Source organism: Chiloscyllium punctatum, chromosome 15 (assembly GCF_047496795.1).
Source record: "Chiloscyllium punctatum isolate Juve2018m chromosome 15, sChiPun1.3, whole genome shotgun sequence".
NCBI classification, from domain to species: domain Eukaryota; kingdom Metazoa; phylum Chordata; class Chondrichthyes; order Orectolobiformes; family Hemiscylliidae; genus Chiloscyllium; species Chiloscyllium punctatum.
In genome coordinates this window covers 50,814,754-50,835,121 of record NC_092753.1, presented here as the reverse complement: position 1 = coordinate 50,835,121, position 20,368 = coordinate 50,814,754, and the positions used below count along the sequence as shown (strand labels likewise).

The following is a 20,368-nucleotide window of genomic DNA, read 5'->3' as shown; positions in this document are numbered from 1 at the left end:
ACAACTGAAACATTAACACTGTTTCTTTCTCCACAGATGCTGTTAGATTGCCTTGAGACTTTTTTTAGCATCTTCTTTTCTTATTTAACAAGAAACTTTTTTTGTTGTTCCATCTTTCAGGAAGAATGGAGTTTATCAGACACAATGCTGGCAACACAGAGCAATAATGACACTCAAACTCCAGTAACTCCTTCTAAACCCCACAACCACTTCCATCTAGAAGGGCAAGGGCAGCATTTGTTTGGGAACACCATCACCTTCAAGTTCCCTCCAAGCAATTCACTATCCTAACTGAGAAATACATTGTTGTTCCTTCATTGTTGCTGGGCCAAACTCCTGGAATTCCCTCCCTAGTGGTATATTGTGGGCCAAATCACAACAGATGGATTGCAGTGGATCAAGAAGACAGCTCACCATCACCTTCTCAAGGGCAACTAGGGATAGGCAATAAATGCTGGCTAGCCAGTGACATCTCACAGCGCTGGCAACCTGGGTTCAATTCCTGCCTCAGGCGACTGACTGTGTGGAGTTTGCATGTTCTCCCCGTGTCTGCGTGGGTTTCCTCTGGGTGCTCCGGTTTCCTCCCACAGTCCAAAACATGTGCAGGTCAGGTGAATTGGCCATGCTAAATTGCCCGTAGTGTTAGGTAAGGGGTAAAATGTGGGTGCGTTGCGGGTCGGTGTGGACTTGTTGGGCCGAAGGGCCTGTTTCCACACTGTAATGTAATGTAATGTAATGTAATGTAATCTAATCTAATCTAATCTCCATCCCACAAAATGAATAAATTAAAACAAATAATATATCACTCACTTGCTCTTTGTTTCTTTATATGCATGTGTTTTCAATGCATGGGTTGTAATCTGGCACGACAGAATTTCAATAAAGTGAAAATTGGGTTTTGGGGTTGTGTGCTATAAGAATGGATGGGTGATCCTCTCTATCAGATTATTGATCAGGTATTAGGCAAAAATCTGACCCATTGACATCACAGCAGGCAGTCTCACTTTCAGTCTTGAAAGGTAGAAGTTTCAGACATAGCTCTCTGTTGGCTGTGTTATGGACTAGGCCAGACCACTCAAAACATTCTTAAACAGGCAACCCTAGACCTAACTGCAATTTGTTTTGGTAAGTGCATAGTGAAAATTACCCAGAGTAAGATAGCTAGATTGACTATTATATTTTAAAACAGACAAAAAGTTTATTCACAAAATTACACAATGAAACATAAAGAACAGAATAAAGAACCCCTACCGAATTCAGCCTATCCAAGTAGACTTAATTATGCTGTTCCAAACGTACACAAGAGTCCCAATAAGGAAATTTCCTTTAAAACCCAGTATAAATGGAACACATGCTTATAGGTTGAAGTTGAAAGGCAGAAAAGAGAGAGAGTTTCTACAGAGCTCCCTGTTGAACTTTGCAGTTCAAGACTGAACTAATACTGATCAGCTCAGCTCAGCTAGCTAGAGAGCTGACCACTCTCCTCTTTTTATACAGGTCACTTCTAAGCAATACCACTTTGGCCTGAAGTCACATCTGTTTACATATAAACAAAAGGCCTCTCAAAATCCTTTTAATCTCTATACCAACCCAGATTGATTGGAGTCCAGCCCGGTTTATTGCCCCTCTGAAAAAAAATCAAAGACAGAGTCTCCCTGAGCCAAGGAACAACTTTTAGAAAAAAAGGGATTAGCTTTGTGACAGCTGGTTCAAACAGAAATATGTCCACAATTCACTTTGTAAACATCATTGCTTCTCTAACTCACTCTCTTTCTCTCTCCTACTTTAAGACATTCCTTAATGCTTCTGGTCATTTGTCTTGATATCTTCTTGCCTGTCTCAGTATAAAATGTTGTTTGTTAATGTTCTTGCCCAGCTCCTTGGGATATTTAGCTAAATTAAAGTCAGATCAGACCTTGCTGCTGTTAGAAAGTTAAAACTGATTTCCTCTCAGGCCAATATACATTCACAGAAATACAGTCAAATAAGAAAAGGTTGTATTTGTTTCATATTATTAAAGTTTTGACCAAGATTTTGAAAGGGAGAATCAAATCCAGGTTGTGTTGGGCCTTTCAAGAGAATTTTACTGCACTATTCGAAGAAGAACAGGAGAATTTTCCCTGAATTCTGCTCAATCAGTGCCCAAAACAGATCACCTGCTCATTATCTCATTGATGCTTATGGGAGTTTGCCGTAGAGAGGAGATGCTGTATTTTGTGTTTTACGTTTAAAGTGTAGCTCCTATCTTAAAGCACTTTGAAACATTCAGAGTTCTTAAAGACACTCTACAAATGCAAGCAGGCCTTGTATCAGAATGGTGGCATCTCACGTCCCTCACTGGACTTGAAATTCTGGGTTCAATCCCACCTTAAGAACTGATAGTCACACAAAGTGTTTCCTTATATGGCCAAATGGGTTGATTATTGAACTGTAAATCTTTCCAGGACACTTATTACAGGAGTTAAGAGCCGGAGAATTTTCTGGTCAGCCTGAGGCCTCCATGCACAAGTTCTTGCTATGATACAGTTATGATACAATGGACTGTCTCTTAAAGGTACATTGATATACTGACTGTGTGACATAACACAACATGCTGGCCATTAACTGGCAAACCTGCATGAAATTCTGGTGAGATTGGGGATCACAGTCAGACCAGCGCATTGGTCCTGCATTCCACTCCTCAACAATTTACAGAACATTCCATCGAATATCTAATTCTGTGTTTTATCCTTAACCGTTTTTTTTGGCAATCCAAATAATGTTCAAAAATTAAACAAATAACACTTTCTTGCCATAATCCTGTACTCCTTCAAAGTAGTTTTCATAATCTGCTACAACACAATTTAATGCAATCAACAAATTTAAATATTGTTTTACAATCGTGATCATTTATGGCAGTAAAATTAACAACAAATTAATTTGTTCACCTCAGATTCCTGCAGAATACCATTCATAGTATCTTTCTAAAATAGAAAAAGTCCTTTCACCCTCTACTCTCTCGCTATCTCTGTGGCAACATTTCTCTTAACACCACATATCATTATTTTTGTCAAAAATCTCTTATGTTGCATTTTAATTAATTCTTTTCAAAAAACCCTGTATATGTCAGCCATTCCATTTCACTTACAGAATGGAATTCAGAATAGCTTTGTCCTTTGGATCTCAGCCCAATGGAAGATGGATTGAGAATGCTTAAACTTATTTCACTCCTGGCCTTTAACACCCCTGAGCAGGAGGAGATCTTTATCTGCTCTGCATGACTGAATTGATACCGAATCTTAGAAGTGAAAAGATTGACTGTCATACTATATGAGCTCTCTGGGTCTAAAACAAGCAAAATACTGAGCTATTTTATCAATATTTTATATTCTACCTATTTTTAACAAATTACAAGACATACAGTTAAATCTTGTTGGTATTGATTTTCACTGGGATTATTCCTGTGACGTATATTTCAGCAAGCACTGCAGCACTGACTAGCAGTCTTTCTAATGAGAATACCTGTCATATCCTTTACTTTAAAAGGAGTTGCTGTAGCTGCAGAAAATCTGTGGGGAAAGAAAAGTGCTTGTAGCTTATCAGATAATGAAAGATATTGTGGCTAATGTCAAGGGAAGAGTGGAAAAATTTTAAGCTTTGTCACTTCTCTCAGGTTTGGTTATTAGAAAAAAATCCTAAAAAGGTGGCAGAAATATCCAAATAGTCCCTCGACTCGTTACAGCATTTTGTCATCTATTATATAAAACAGGCCCAAAGCAAAGCATGACACTAATGGAGTTATAAATATCATACTGCAGCTCTGTTATACAGAGCTTTTTTTTGTTACAGCTTCAGCTTCATTTCTTGCTCCAATGAATAGTGTTTGGTTGACTGGAAAGACTATATTGAAATGTCAAAGTTTACTCATGCAACATAATCCTATATCCCCTCATTATACTGCACTAAAGAGAGCAGATGTAACACTCTGAAATTCTTCAGACAAGCAAACAATATTTAGGATTTTCTGATTTTTGAAGTAATTTTGATTATCTAGCTATTGAAATCACGCCAATACCACCCAAAACTAGCTGCAACATAAATACAGAAAAAGTTAACATTACACATATTTTATTAATGAAATAACATTAATGGTTTTAATTAATTAATAAACATTAATGACATAGCTAGTAACAGGCAGTGTCGAGAAACAATTATTTCCAAAGTTATTAACATTAACAATGCAATTTGTTCTACCTAATGTGGTGTCTGGAACTTAACCACAGACAAGTTAGACTAATTAAAATAATTCATCAAACTGAATGAATGAACTACTTGAAAAGGCAGCAGGGGTGAAATCTTTCTTGTCATCATGTGCACAAAAATGGTAATTTGGTAAAAATTACTGAAAGGAAATGCTTAATTTTTTTTAGAATAGTAACTAATTTTGAAAACATACAGACCAAATATGAGAGGCATCCATCTACTTTTATCGTGCACGACATGGCATGGTTGGCATATCCTTTACATATTATTTTATTCTGTGTTTCTATTTTTTAACTTACTTATGCATGCCTTGAGGAGTGAACAAGACTTAGGATGATGAAGAATACTAGCACTCAATATTGTTTTTCATAAGACTTTTCTCGTCTTGGACTGTTCCACTGAACATCCAAATGAAAAAAAAATGAAGTCTGTCAGTACATTGAATGGAATATTTTGTTTTCAGTTTTTGCAGGCAATCACTAATTTTATAGAATCCTTACAGTGCAGGTAAAAGTCATTTTCACCTTTCGAATCTGCACTGACCCTATGAAGAGCATTCCACCCAAACCCACCCTATTCCCCATTACCTCACATTTTCCATGGCTCCATCAAGCCTGCACATCCCAGGACACTGTGGGCAATTTAGCATGGCCAATCCACCTAACCTGCACATCTTTGGATTGTGGGAGGAAATTGGAGCACCCGGAGGAAACCCACGCAGACACGGAAAAAATGTACAAACTCCACACAGGTTTACAAAGCTATAGACACAAACTCGGGTCCCTCATGCTGGGAGGTAGCAGTGTTAACTACTGTGCTAGCGCGTTGCTCTTATTATAAAATAAAAATAAAGAAAAATATATTTATTTTTTAAAAATTTAAAGATTTGCTTCTTACTATTTGTTTATGTGATGTAGACCTCATTAGTTAGACTAAGATTTATTGTCCATCCCTAATCACCCTCAAGAACGTGGCGATGAGCTGTCTTCTTGAACTGCTGTGGCCCTTAGGGTGTATATACATTCACAATGCTGCAATAAACATGTTCCAGGATGGTGAATGCACAAAAAGGAAAGACCATTTCCAAGTCAGGGTAATGTCTGGCTTGGAGTGAAGTTGCAGGTTGTTTCGTTTCCATGCATCTGCTACTCGTGTCCATGAGGTGCTAAAGGTTGTGGGTTGGAAGATGCAGTTGAAGGAGCCTTGGTGAGTTATTACAGTGCATCCTATAGATGTTCATTGTTGCGACTATGCATTGGTAGTGAAGGAAGTGAAAGTTGAAGTTGCTGGATAGGATGCCAAGCAAGCAGGTTGCTTTTTCTGGAATAGCATTGACCTTGTTGTGTCCTTCATGCAAGTGGCAAGCATTGCATTACACTCTTGACTTGTGCTTTCCAGTTAGCGCACAGACTTTGGTGAAAGCAAGAGGACTTATTTGCTGTAGAATACCTGACCTGCTCTTATAGCCACTGTATTTGTATGGCTAGTCAAGTTCAGCTTTTGGTCATTGGCAATCCCCAGGATGTTGATCGTGAGGGATTCAGCAATGATAATACCACTGATTATCAATGAGTGATGGTTGGATTCTTGTTTGTCTGGGACAGATATTGTTGTATACGGCATTTAATTCTGAATGATGAAGAGTGTATTAAGTTCTGCCCCATATGATAATATCATGAGGACTTGGGCAGGGAGAACAGTGCTGGATCTTGATGGAGATATACCTACTATCTACATCTCCTCATGATCGTTGCAACAATGTCTACCATTCTAACGTAACTTGCCTGTGATTGCTATCAGGCGATAAACTATATCTTGTTTAAGACAAGAGTCTCTTACTATTTGACTAGAACATAGAACAGTACAGCACAGAACAGGCCCTTCAGCCCACGATGTTGTGCCAACCACTGATCCTCATGTGAGGTAAACCTAATGTACAAACCCTAAAATTTCTGTGGCCATATGCATGTCCAGCCATCTCTTAAATATCCCCAATGACCTCGCTTCCACAACTGCTGCTGGCAACGCATTCCGTGCTCTCACAACTCTTTGCGTAAAGAACCTGCCTCTGACATCCCCTCTATATTTTCTGCCAAACAGCTTAAAACTATGACCCCTCGTGTTAACAATTTCTGCCCTGGGAAAAAAATCTCTGGCTATCAACTCTATCTATGCCTCTCATTATCTTGTACACCTCAATTAGGTCCCCTCTCTTCCTTCTTTTTTCCAATGAAAAAAGTCCGAGCTCAGTCAACCTCTCTTCGTAAGATAAGCCCTCCATTCCAGGCAGCATCCTGGTAAACTTCCTCTGAACCCTCTCCAAAGCATCCACATCTTTCCTGTAATAGGGCGACCAAAACTGGGCACAGTATTCCAAGCACGGTCTAACCAAAGTTTTATAGAGCTGCAACAAGATCTCACGGCTCTTAAACTCGATCCCCCCGTTAATGAAAGCCAAAACACCATATGCTTTCTTAACAACCCTATCCACCTGGGTGGCAATTTTAAGGGATCTATGTACCTGCACACCAAGATCCCGCTGCTCCTCTACACTGCCAAGAATCCTGTCTTTAATCTTTACTCAACTTTCAAGTTTGACCTTCCAAAATGCATCACTTCGCATTTATCCAGGTTGAACTCCATCTGCCACCTCTCAGCCCATCTCTGCATTCTGTCAATGTCACGCTGCAGCCTACAACAGTCCTCTATACGGTCAATGACACCTCCAACCTTTGTGTCATCTGCAAACTTGCTAACCCATCCTTCAATCTCCTCATCCAAATCATTAATAAAAATTACAAAGAGTAGAGGCCCAAGAACAGAGCCCTGTGGAACACCACTCACCACTGACGTCCAGGCAGAATATGTTCCTTCCACTACCACAGACAGCTAAATTTCCCTGTATCCCATTCCTCCTGACCTTCTGAATGAGCCTACCATGGGGAACCTTATCAAATTCCTTACTGAAGTCCATATACACAACATCAACCGCTCGACCCTCATCAACTTGTCTAGTAGCATCCTCAAAGAACTCAATAAGATTTGTGAGGCATGACCTGCCCTTCACAAAGCCGTGCTGACTGCCTTTAATCAAGGCATGCTCTTCCAGATGGTCATAAATCCTATCTAACACCTTGTAGATGGCAGACATGAGACTGACTGGTCTGTAATTGCCGGGGATTTCCCTATTTCCTTTCTTGAAGAGAGGAATTACATTTGCCTCTCTCCAGTCCTCAGGTACGACCCCGGTGGAGAGCGAGGATGCAAAGATCTTCGCAAGCGGAAAATCAATCACATTTCTCAGTTCCCAAAGGAGCTGAGGACAAATCTAGTCTGGCCCTGGTAACTTATCACTCTTAATGTTTGTCAAAATTTTCAACACATCAGCTTCCTCAGTCTCTCTCTGTTCCAGCATGCTTACCTGCTCCTCAATGGTTTCATTCACTACAAGATCCTTTTCTTTAGTAAAGACAGAAGCAAAAAACTCATTTAGGGCTTCCCCTATCTCCTCGGACTCTATACACAAGTTCCCTATGCTATCCCTGATCGGCCCTACTCTTTCTTTGATCATTCTCTTATTCCTCACATACGGGTAAAATGCCTTTGGATTCTCCCTAATCCTTCCTGCCAAGCATTTTTCGTGCCCCCTCCTGGCTCTCCTCAGACCATTTTTGAATCCTTCCTCACCTGCCTGTAATCTTCGAGAGGTGAGCAAGACCCTTGCTTCCGCCACCTTACATAAGTTGCCTTCTTTCTTTTGACGAGAAGCTCCTCCACTCTCATCATCCAAGGTTCCTTTATCTTACCCCTTCTTGCCTGTCTCAGAGGAACACATTTGTGCATCATTCGCAACAACTGTTCCTTAAACAATCTCCACATGTCTATAGTACCCTTTCCATGGAACAATTGCTCCCAGTCCATGCTTCCCAAAGCATGTCTGATAGTATCATAGTTTCCCTTTCCCCAATTAAATATCCTCCCATTGTGCCTGCCTCTCTCCTTCTCCATAGCTATGTAGAATGTGAGGCAGTTGTGGTCACTATCACCAAAATGCTCTCCCACCGCAATATCTGACACCTGCCCTGGCTCATTGCCGAGCACCAAATCCAAAATGGCCTCTCCCCTCGTCGGCCTGTCAACGTACTGAGTTAGGAAACCCTCCTGAACACACCTTACAAAAACAGCTCCTTCCAAACCATCTGCTCGAAGGAGGTTCCAATCAATATTGGGAAAGTTAAAGTCACCCATTACAACAACCCTTCTACGTCCACACTTATCCAAAATCTGCCGACCTATGCTTTCTTCAATCTCCCTGCTGCTACTGGGAGGGGCCTGTAGTAAACCCCTGAGGTGACTGCTCCCTTGCTGTTCCTAATTTCCACCCATACTGACTCAGTAGGCAGACCCTCCTCGACAATGGTAACTTCTGTAGCTGTGATACCCTCTCTGATTAGCAGTGCTACACCCTCTCCTCTTTTTCACCCCTCCCTCTTCTTTTTAAATGTTCTAAACCCTGGAACATCCAGCAACTATTCTCTATTATGGCCACAATATCATAGCACCAGGTACTGATCCATGCTCTAAGCTCATCACTTTTTTTCCTGATACTCCTTGCATTAAAGCAAACACACTTTAACTCATCCTTTGGTTCTTTCCCAGGAAATTCCTTCCCACTGGCTACGCTACCTCTTGCTATTGCCTCATCTCACCACCGGTATATAGCTCAGGTTCCCACCCCCCTGCCATACTAGTTTAAACCCTCCTGAACAACTCGAGCAAACCTTCCACCCAGGACATTGGTCCCTTTCCAGTTCAGGTGCAATCAGTCCTTCATGTACAGGTCCCACCTTCCCCAGAAGGCATCCCAATTATCCACATATCTGAAGCCCTCCCTCCTATACCAGCTGCACAGCCACGTGTTAAGTTGTGCCTGCTCCCTGTTCCTCGCCTCGCTACCTCGTGGCACTGGTAGTAAACCCAAGAACACTACTCTGTTCGTCCTGCTCTGCAGCTTCCACCCTAACTCCCCGAAATCACTTTTTATATCCTGGATCCTTTTCCTGGCTATATCATTGATGCCAATATGTAACACGATTTCTGGCTGTTCGCCCTCCCCTTTCAGAATGCTATTGGAGATGTCCCGGACCTTGGCACCGGGGAGGTAACAAACCTTCCGGGAATCCTGATCCTGACCACAAAATCTCCTGTCAATTTTCCTACCACTAGCGCTTTTCCTCAATGACATTAGACCAAGCTGGCTGTGTAGATCCCAACTAAAGGGAGAATTGTAGAAGCAAATCTACTTTGTAGTGAGCAAGTATCCAGGTAGCTCATACATATGATGAGCAATTGTGAGGATCCATCAAACAACAATCCTCGCCTGGCATTTTTGTGGTGTGAATGTTACTCATCACTTTTCGGCACAAGCCTGATGGTGTTTGGGTCTTGCTGCATATAGACTCGGGCTGTTTCCAAAGGAGAGTCCTACTGACTCAAAAGTTAACTCTGTTTCTGTCTCCACATGATGCCAGATCTGGTGAGTTTGTCCAGCATTTTCTGTTTTAATTTCAAACGTCCAATACATGCAGTATTTTATTTATGGTACCATGACAGGTTAACTCATTCCTTTCAGAAACAATCTTGACTATCCAATTTTTTTCATTCATTCATAGGACATGGGCATCACTGGCTGGGCCAGTGTTTATTGCCTGTTCCTAGTTGCCCTTGAGATGGTGGCGGCGAGCTGCTTTCTTGAACCGCTGCAATCCATATGCTGTGGGTCGACCCACAATGTCCTCAGGGAGGGAATCCCAGGATTTTGACCCAGAGACTATGAAGGAACAATGAAATATTTCCAAGTCAGGAAAGCGAGTGGCTTGGAGGGGAAGTGTTCCCATGTATCTGCTGCTCATATCCTTCTAATTGGAAGTTGTCGTGGATTTGGAAGGTACTGTCTAAAGATCTTTGGTGAATGTCTGCAGTGCATCTTGTAGATGGTATACACTATTTCTCAGGGTGTTGAAGCGAGTGGATATTAAATTAAATTGAATTGAATTTACTGTCAAGTGTACTGAGACACAGTGAAAAGTTTTGTCTTGTGAACAATACAGGCAGATCACATAGTTAAATAGCATAGATAAGTAAATAATAGGTAAACAGCAGCAAAAAAAACACAGGTACAGGCATATGCTAAGAGTTTGTGAGTCCATTCAGTATTCTAACAAAAGTAGGGTAGAAACCATTTCGAATCTGGTTGGCACGTGTGTTCAGGCCTCTGTACCTTCTCCCTGGTGGTAGAGGTTATAGAAAAGCATTGCCAGGGTGGGATGGATCTTTGAGAATGCTGGCGGCCTTTCCTGGACAGCGTGATGGATTCTGTGGATGGGAGGTTGGCCTTTGTGATTGTCCGGGCTGGGTTCACCACTCTCGGTAACCGTCTCCGATCTTGAATGGTATAGTTGCCATACCAGGTAGTGATACATCCAGACAGAATGCTCTCGGTGGCACACCTATAAAAGTTGGCAAGGGTATTCGCTGTCATGCCAAATTTCCTCAGCTGCCTGAGGAAGAGGAGGTGTTGGACCTTTGTAACCAGTGCATCTACATGAAGAGCCCAAGAAAGCTTGTTGTAGATGACCACTCCCAGGAGCTTGACAGTCTCCACTCATTCCATCTCTGTGCTGTTAATCTGTAAAGGGGCATGAGTAACATCCTGCTGAAAGTCAATAATGAGTTCCTTGGCTTTGCCAGCATTGAGAACTAGGTTGTTCTCAGTGTATCATTTTTCTCGGTCTTCCACCTTCCAAATGTTGTCTGTTCTGTCACCATCTGAGGTTGAACCGACTATGGTGGTGTCATCAGCGAACTTGTAAATGGCATTAATCTGGTATTTGGTGATGCAGTCATGGGTTTACAGTGAGTACAGTAACGCCCTGAGTACGCACCCCTGGGGGGCTCTAGTGTTGAGTGTTAGTGAGGATGATTGTGGCCTGTGGGTCAGGAAACTGAGGATCCAGTTGCAGAGAGTGGGGTTTAGTCCATGATTACTAAGTTTAGTAATCAGTCTTGAGGGGATAATAGTGTTGAAGGCTAAACTGTAGTCAATGAGTAGGATTCTTATGTAGCTGTTCTTAGTATCAAGATGTTCTAGGGAGGAGTGAAGGGCAAGTGATATGGCATCTGACGTTGGTCCGATAGACAAATTGGAGTAGGTCAAGAGTAGTGGGGAGGCTGGAGTTGATTAATGCCATGACCAGCCTTTCAAAGCACTTCAGGACCACTGAAGTTAGGGCCACCAGGCGGTAGTCATTGAGACATGCTGCATGAGTCGCCTTAGGCACAGGGATAATGTTGGCCCTCTTGAAAAAGGCAGGGACAGTGGCCTGCTGCAGGGAGAGGTTGAAGATGTCCGAGTAGACCTCTGTCGGTTGATCTGTGCATACTCTGAGTGCACGGTCTGGTACTCAGTCTGATCCCATCGCTTTCCTTGGATTCACACGAAGAAAAACTGATCTGACCTCTGATGCAGTGACTGTTGGGATAGGTTTGTCAGGACATATCAGAATAGGTGTTACTGCTGCTCAATTCTGCTCAAAGCAAGCATTTGTGGATGTGGTACCAATCAACCAGCTGCTTTGTCCTGGATGGTGTCAAGTTTGTGTGTGTTGTTGGGGCTGCACCCATCTCGGCAGGCAGGGAGTATTCCATCACACTTGTGCCTTGTAGGTTATGGACTGGCTTTGGGCAGTCAGTAGGTGAATTACTCGCCTCAGTAATCTGAGCCTCTCACCTGGCCTTGTAGTCATTGTGTTTGTATGGTGAGTCCAGTTGAGTATTTGGTCAATGATAACCCCAGGATGTGGTGGTTTAGGATTCAGTGATGGCAACACCATTGAATGTCAAGGAACAGAGGTTAGATTGTTTCTTATTGGAGGTGGTCATTGCCTGGCATTTGTGTGGTATGAATTTTACTTGTCACTTTTCAAGCCAAGCCTGAATATTGTCCAGATCTTGTTTCATTTGGACATGGATTGCTTCAGTATCCGAGGAGTTGCGATTGATGCTGAACATTGTGTAATCATCAGTGAATATTCCCTCTTCTGACTTTATGATGGAGGTAAGGCCATTGATAAAGCAGCTGAAGATGGTTGGGCCGAGGACAGTACCCTGAGCAACTCCTGCTGAGATGTTGCCTCCTGACACCCATTGATTCCCATTTTGCTAATGTGGCCTTGATTCCAAGGGCTGTCACTCTCACCTCATGCAGAAAGTGAGAACTGCAGATGCTGGAGACTAGAGTTGAGAGTGTGGCGCTGGAAAAGCACAGCAGGTCAAGCAGCATCCGAGGAACAGGATAGCCGACTTTTCAGGCAAAAGCCCTTCATCAGGAATGAGGACAGATTCCTGATTCCTAATGAAGGGCTTTTGCCTGAAACGTCGACTCTCCTGGTCCTCGGACGCTGCCTGACCTGCTGTGCTTTTCTAGCACCACGCCCTCCACTCTCACCTCATGTCTGGAATTCATGTAATATATGCCCATTCATGTGTATAGTGTTGGGTGCGAATTTTCACAGCTAACAAATGGACAATGCTGCCAGTGTTTTCACTAAGAAACTTGATTATCTTGATCGGATGGGCCTCTTTAGAATGCAGTCAGCATATTGTTCACATGACTCCCATGCTTGCAGGCAGCTCATAGTTTTGGGAGGGCAGTGGCTCAGCCATCAACCATGTGCCTGGAAGTGGAGGACTGAACAATATAATGGAATTTGGGGAATGACATTGCATACTTTGAAGAAGGGGTATGGGCAAATGGAGGGCAAATAAAGTCAATCTGAAAACTTATAACTGCCAAATCAGTAAATGATATCTAAAATTTCCTTCCAGTTATTGCTTTATGTTGTATTTTTTCTGTCTATGATGTAGTGTCAATAATTAAATGGCATTAGGGTCTCAAAAACATAATTGAACCCTGGCTTGCATGGAACAATGAAACTCCTGCCACTTCTGCAGGATGTGGCTGGTTCTTATTTGATTGTCCCCAAATATAAATCTATCCCTCGTGATACATTGCTTATTATGATTATATAATATTCTTTTGGTGTTGTTTAATACACTTGCTAATCTATTATTTTAAACAGATGTGTGCTTTTAATCAGGATGAATATTAAAGAACCTGAACTTCATTTATCACATTAAAGTTTCCAATTTATTGCGAATACAACTTTGGCTATCCTGAGAACATCTCCACTTTATGCTAATTTCAGCATTGCCCTTTAGAGTTCACACATGCAAATACAGAACCTTGAACTCAACAAAAGACGATATGAATGTGTTCAGTTAACACAGCAAGACACTTGAGTAATGGATCTATAATCTCAGTGCACTGCTGGCAGGGAGGCTTGTCCTATAACAGACAAATATGAGGCCTGTATTCTTGTTTCATTTTCTAAAGAGTAGACAATCTGTCACCAGTACCTGTCAAGCTTGTGAACTTTTATCTTCTTATATTCTTTAGGGTGAACTGTAATTATGCTGTTTCCTTCATGTATTGCAATGCAGAGCACCATGTTGAAAATTCCATAGCAGAAGATGGATACAGACTAAGGAACAGTATAATTTATAAAAACCTTTCACATATAATTGGCTCATTATAAGGGAATGGAGCCTATTTTCTAGAAAATCTAAAGGTGCAGAAGAAAAATTGGGGCATGACGAAATTTTTAAAATGAAAGCAAAGAATGCATTATCTGGTTTTACGAATGCTTAATGTATCTGATACTAGTTTGCAATGAATCCACTTGTAGCTTTACACTGAGCATCAAATGATTGTTTTAATTCGTAATTTGGTACTGCTGATAGTTCACATTGGAGGAAAGAATAGACTAATAACTAAAACTGCCTTACTGCAGAGGCTGAGACACCAGGCAGGAGCACCCAGAGTCAGAGTGACAGTTGTGTGTGATTTGTGGCAGAATCAGATGAGAAGTCTAGTGAAACTCAGCTCGACATTGGGCACATCTTGTTTCATTTTTAATGCTTCTGACAAACGGCAAGACAAATTCCTTACCAGGGAGCAGTGACTGACCAATTAAGGGGATTATTAGTTGTTAAACATCATATTAACAGACAAACTCACCTCATTAATATTCAGCTTTCTATCTTACCAAACATGTCATGGAAATGAGAGCAAGTATCTGGTGGGTGGAGCTCACTGCTTTGAGTGACCTCTAGGTTGATGTGACCAAATCACTTCCAATGGCCTGATTCACAGGCACCAGCCACATGCTCCCCTCGTCCATGGACATCGACATCAAGCTTTTTGTAGCTTCTCACCACCATCATGAAACTGCTCCAACACAATGGCAGGTTGCTTAGGAAGTGCAGGCTTGAATGCGGGATGCAACAACAACTCGCATGGAAAGACTGCAGTGAGGACCCTTGGCAGCAGACAAACACCCAGCTCATGGATGGATAAGGCTGCATCTCACGGCTGTTCTCTTGCTTAGTGCCTACCTGCATGGTCACAGTACCCACTATTTGCCTTTCATGTTGTGCATTAGTATGTTGGCTCTTCAGCCAGAGTCAAAGGCTGTTAGTACATAGTATTGACACAGTCTCTTGTGCAGACACACAGACAGGCTGCTTGTCAGTAGGGATCTGTCCCGCAGGGATTGACATCTTGCTATGCTGTACACCAGGCTATCAATCTATCACTGACAGCAGCAAACTCACTACAGGTACATGTTTATTCAACCAAAATGGCCATATCGGAAACTGGTGCAGCCTATTCCATAATTCAGTTGAGGAAGGGGCCACTGTCATTCAGGAGCTTTCAATACTGATAGTCACAGGCACAAACTGCACATAATCCGGGGCATTACCACAATCAGTTGTCCACTCAGATGTGTCGCAGTTAGAGAATATCCCTGACAACAGTCTGGGGAGTGGGCAGTAGTCAATCCTGTGGGACCATCACAAGAAGCTGTGAGCTGCACATTGTCAGTGAAGGCCCTTGTCAGCCATGTCTAGGGTATGCTTGCTGTAATCAGTCAGAGCTCTGGAGCAAATACAGTCAAGAAGGCTAGTCTGTTGATCATTCAGGAGGGCACAAGGAGAGTCTCTAGGGGCAGTGGTGCAATCACTTCAAAACCTGGTAGTGGTACGGGAAACCTGTCTGCCCGGATGCAGAATTATTTGGCCCATGGAAGACAGAAGGTGGTGGTAGATGGAAAGTATTCAGCCTGGAGCCCGATGACCAGTGGTGTTCCACAGGGATCAGTTCCGAGACCTCTGCTCTTTGTGAATTTTACAAATGACTTGGATGAGGAAGTGGAAGGGTGGGTTAGTAAGTTTGCCAATGATATGAAGGTTGGTGGAGGGCTGTTGTAGGTTGCATTGACAGAATGCAGAACTGGGCTGATAAGTGGCAGATGGAGTTCAATCTGGAAAAGTGTGAAATCGTTCACTTTGGAAGTTTGAATTTGAATGGAGAATACAGGGTTAAAGGCAGGATTCTTGGCAGTGTGGAGGTACACAGGGATCTTGGGGTCCATGTCCATAGATCCCACAAAGTTGACACCCAATTTGATAGGGTTGTTAAGAAGGGGTATGGTGTGTTGGCTTTCATTAGTAGGGGGATTGAGTTTAAGAGCCGCTACATTATGCTACAGCTCCAAACAGCCCTGGTTAGACCACACTTGGAATATTGTGTTCAGTTCTGGTCACCTTATTATCAGGAAGGATGCAGAAGCTTGAGAGAAGATGCAGAGGAGATTTATCAGGATGCTGCCTGGACTGGAGGGCATGGCTTTTGACAAAAAGATTAAATGAGCTAGGGCTTTTCTCATTGGAGCGATGAAGGATGAGAGGTGACTTGATAGAGGTGTACAACATGTTAAGAGGCATAGATAGAGTAGATAGCCAGAGATATTTTCCTAAGAGCAGAAATGTTTACCGTGGGGGGAGGCATAATTTTAAGGTGATTGGAGGAAGGTTTAGGGGAGTTTTCAGAGGTAGGTTCTTTAAAGAGTGGTGACTACATGAAATGCATTGCCACCAATGGAGTAGAGTACTAGACCCATACATTAGGGGCATTTAAGCAACTCTTGGGTTAACACATGGAAGATAGTACAATGAAAGGCGTGTAGGTTAGTCTGATCTTAGAGTAGGATAAAAGGCTGGCACAACAAGAATATACTGTACTGTACTGTTCTATGTTCTATGGAGTTAAAACTGGGGCAAGAAAACAGAGACCTCTGCAGAGGTGGGGACTCCAAGAGCAATTGAGTGAGACTGAATGTGTTTGGGGTGGTGATACGCATCGGAGGGCATAGTAGCTGAAGCTTGGGGAAGATTATTGGCAGTTGCCACCACTGTGGTTTTTACAGTGTGGGCACAGAAGAGCACAGTGGACATAACTAAGGTGAAATGCTGAGGTTCAGGGCAGAGGAGGACAGTGGAGGTGAAATTCATTGTGGAGATAGGAGGATTGGGTGGAAACAGGCTGTCAGGGTAGTGTGAGGTCAATGGGTAAATGGTTTGGGGGTTTGGCATGGGTGTACCTGGTAACCAGACAGACCCAGTGCTGATGGTGTTCACTGCCAGCTGTGTGCTCTGCCATCACTTTCCTTTCTCTAGACGTGAAGTGCTATGAGAAAATGGCTGGGACAATGCCCAGGGTGAGGAGTGTCAGATTGATGGGGGACTCTTATGTGCAGCAAAAGTGAAAGTGCTCAAGGGGTTAGATACTGGTAAAAAGTGGTTTCTAACATGCAGTTGGTGCTTTCAAATTGTTGCTAACTTCAACATCATTAAAGTGCCAATAATGTTACAAAAGACCAATGCTGGTCTCAGGCAAACCATTACTCGCATAATTTCCGAGGGTGCACTGGGAGTCACAACCATCTCTTCATCATCTGTCACGTAAATGTAACACTGGTCTGGACTGAATACAATGAGAAGGTGATGTAAGTCTGGGACAGAAAGGATGTTGGAAGTTGCTGCAGTATGTGCTAGAGGCATGTCTAACTCTATGGTGAAGAGTGCTCAGCCCTCAGTAGCAGGGTAAGCCACTGATGACTGTTTTGAGATCTGATAACCTCTTTTGCTCCTTCTGTTCCCATTGTAGGTGATTTTCACTAAGAGGCATGTACTCAGACACTAGTATTATGGTTTGTCTCTGTAGTGTCTGCCTCAGGAGATTCTTGGAGCAACTAGCCACTCAGCGATATCCGCTAATGAACTGTCTTTCCTAGTGCTGGCACCATCTTTAAAAGCCCATTTTACACCCACAGTAGTACCATTTGTCCAGAATTTCCCTGTGCAATTTCTGATACATGCCTGCCCCAGTGAGGACAGACAAAAAGATACTGAACTTGGAGATTCTTCTGGACATGGTGCTGTAGACATGGATAGTCTTCTACCCCCAAGGACCAGCAATGGAGGCCATAAGACCATGCCAGACTGCTTTGTGTTTGCCAGCTGGGTCGGTATATTCCCAGCCATACGGAGGATGGACCGCAATATATAAAGCTCAACTTATCCGCTCAGCCACCGTAAATGCCACACACTTCTCTCCGATACTTAACACTCACTCTCTCTCTGCAACTGTACTCACCTCTCATCCAAGCTCATGCTCTACCAACTCTCACAATTGCCAAAACATCTTTCTTACTCATTCTCACTCACCTCAACCCCCAACAGCACTATCTCTGCATGCCCTCTGTGCTGCCTATTCACTGTCAGGGCACGTCTCCACCTGCACCAACAGTAACAGCAGTATCACCCACTTTCATCTCCTGTATTACCTGGCTCTCATTTATTCCAGAGGAAAGCAGCCCACCACAGTCAAGAGGCTTGGTAACCAGCCCACATTTTGGCTCCTCACTCTAAATGTGGACACAGTGACTATCAAAAGTTGCTGTCTGACTGCATCCTAGCTCCTGGACTGGTATTGGTGCATGCCCCTGACTTACAGAGCTGGAACCCATGTTCAAAGGCTGAAGGCTGGTGATAACCATGACAAACTTCCTGGCTTCTTGTCTGTGCTAAATGTCAAGGAAAGACAGAAGTAAAAGGAGCCTGATACCTCTGGTTGAAGGGGAAAAACACCAAAGAGCTGGGCAGGTCAGGGATGCTTTGACCCTCAATTAGACTCAGAGCTCAGGAGTACTATGAGAGAAAGTATGGAGCCCAGAGATGCAGCCTGGTCCATCCATGAGTTGGGTGACCCCCGAGTACACAGTGTTCTTTTGGCAACATTAAAATGACAGATGCTGACACTGCCCAAGGTGCAACACTGAAGTGAGTGGTTCAGAAATGTATGTTGAGGGTTCCTAGAGTGTGGCTCATCTTGGATGCCCACAGAGTGGCCCTGAGAGAGTGGTGCCCAGTGTCCAACATTGTCCATTAGAACAAGCAGTGAATTGAAGTCACCAAGTACCTGCATCGCGGTCTATGTCAAGAATTATTGATGTCTAACTTGTTCAGCCCATTTGCCAAGATCAGAAGCTGAGAATTAATTCAAGATAGCGGTGGTGGGGTAGGAAATGTTTGGGCTCTGTGTCCATAACTGTATAAATGAATTTTTTTGTACTTCCAAATTAATTTTGATGTACTTAGTTCAATGGTTTAAATATATTTAACCCACTGAACTATAATAATTAACTACTTCAACTGTATTTAAACAAGTATATTTAGATCATTATTATGAGACTGATAATGCATGTATGGCTCAACGAGCCAGCCCTTTCTTTGTTTTGTTTCTTCATTTCATTTTTGTATCAAAGTTCCCCTTTCCTCTTTTTTTGTGGCTGGGGTTGAGGAAAGCGGTTCGAGGGCCTGTGGTGGTGGTGGTGGTGGATTTGGATGTCCGTTCCTCTTGGCCAGAGTGGCCGTGGCTTTAACGAGGGCTGCATGGTCAGGGGGTCTGGTCTGTTCCTCTTGGTGGCAGTTTTAGTGGAGGTAGCATGGTGGTTCCAGTTTGTTCCTGGTGACTATGGCAGCAATATGGTGGCTTTGGGCGGCGACTAAAATGAACAAAGAACAACGAACAATACAGCACAGGAACAGGCCCTTCGGCCCTCCAAGCCTGCACTGACACATTTTGCCTTTCAATACTAGAGTAGTGATGGCCTCAGTGTCAGCAACTTGATGGGTCCAGTCTGACCCTCCTTGGTATGGCAACACTGCAGTGGTTTGGGTGTCAGCTTTGGCAGTGGCAGTGTAGTGGCTCCGGTCTAGAAATCCTTGCCATGGCGGCCTCAGGGACAGATTCGGTGGTGGTGTCCACAAACCCAGGAGCCACGGAAGAAACAGAAGATGAACTTTGTTCTAAGTTTATCTCAGTTATTTCTTTTTATAATTTCTGTAATTAAAATGGTGCTGAATTGTGGCGACTTACACACTTCTCACAATATTTTCGTAAATTCAAGTGACAATATATTGCTATTCTATTCTAAATTACTATGCTATTAATGAAGTGAGTTGAGGCAGCAATAAGCTGTTGAACAAGTTTATATCCCCCTTAATTGGTCACTCACTTTTACCAAGTGAGAAATGGGCCAAGCTGCTCAGAGATGCATAAAAGATGCAGCAAGACCCTGCCATCGAAATAGTCCTTCCTGGACCTTTCGCGTGATTCTATCACAAATCCTATCAATAGGGCATGTTGTTTAGGCCCCTATAAGATTCTGCCCATTTTTATATTGTATTGATTGCTGTCTTTGGATCTAGTAAGAAATAGCTTTTGCCCTGAAGTAGCAACGTCTTCACAACAAAGATCTGACAGATCTTGGCATGCTGATGCCAATGTAAATGTCCCTGTTCTCTGCATTTGATGTTGCTGATCAGCCTCTGCCTTATGTTCCAGTCTGTGACAAACTTCAGAGGAGAGCAATTCATCACAATTATTATGAATGGCAGATTATGGAACAAATATACAGATGTTATCCCACACAGAAAAGAGGACAACCATATGTGCCTGGAGTTAGCGGCAGATCTATTGAACTGGACATATTCCAAAAATTGAACTGGAGATGATTACACTGCTGTTTGCTATTCATGATTGTATGTGTAACATCTTTATGAAACACATTCTGGAGATTTAAATTGATAATGAAGCAAA

General features: G+C 42.8%; 1 protein-coding gene across 2 annotated transcripts in view; it reads right to left on the bottom strand.

Annotated features, from left to right (window-relative positions):
- The window catches only part of epha6 (eph receptor A6), a 695,995-nt gene that overhangs the window by 38,732 nt on the left and 636,895 nt on the right, over positions 1–20,368 (bottom strand). The window lies entirely within an intron of this gene.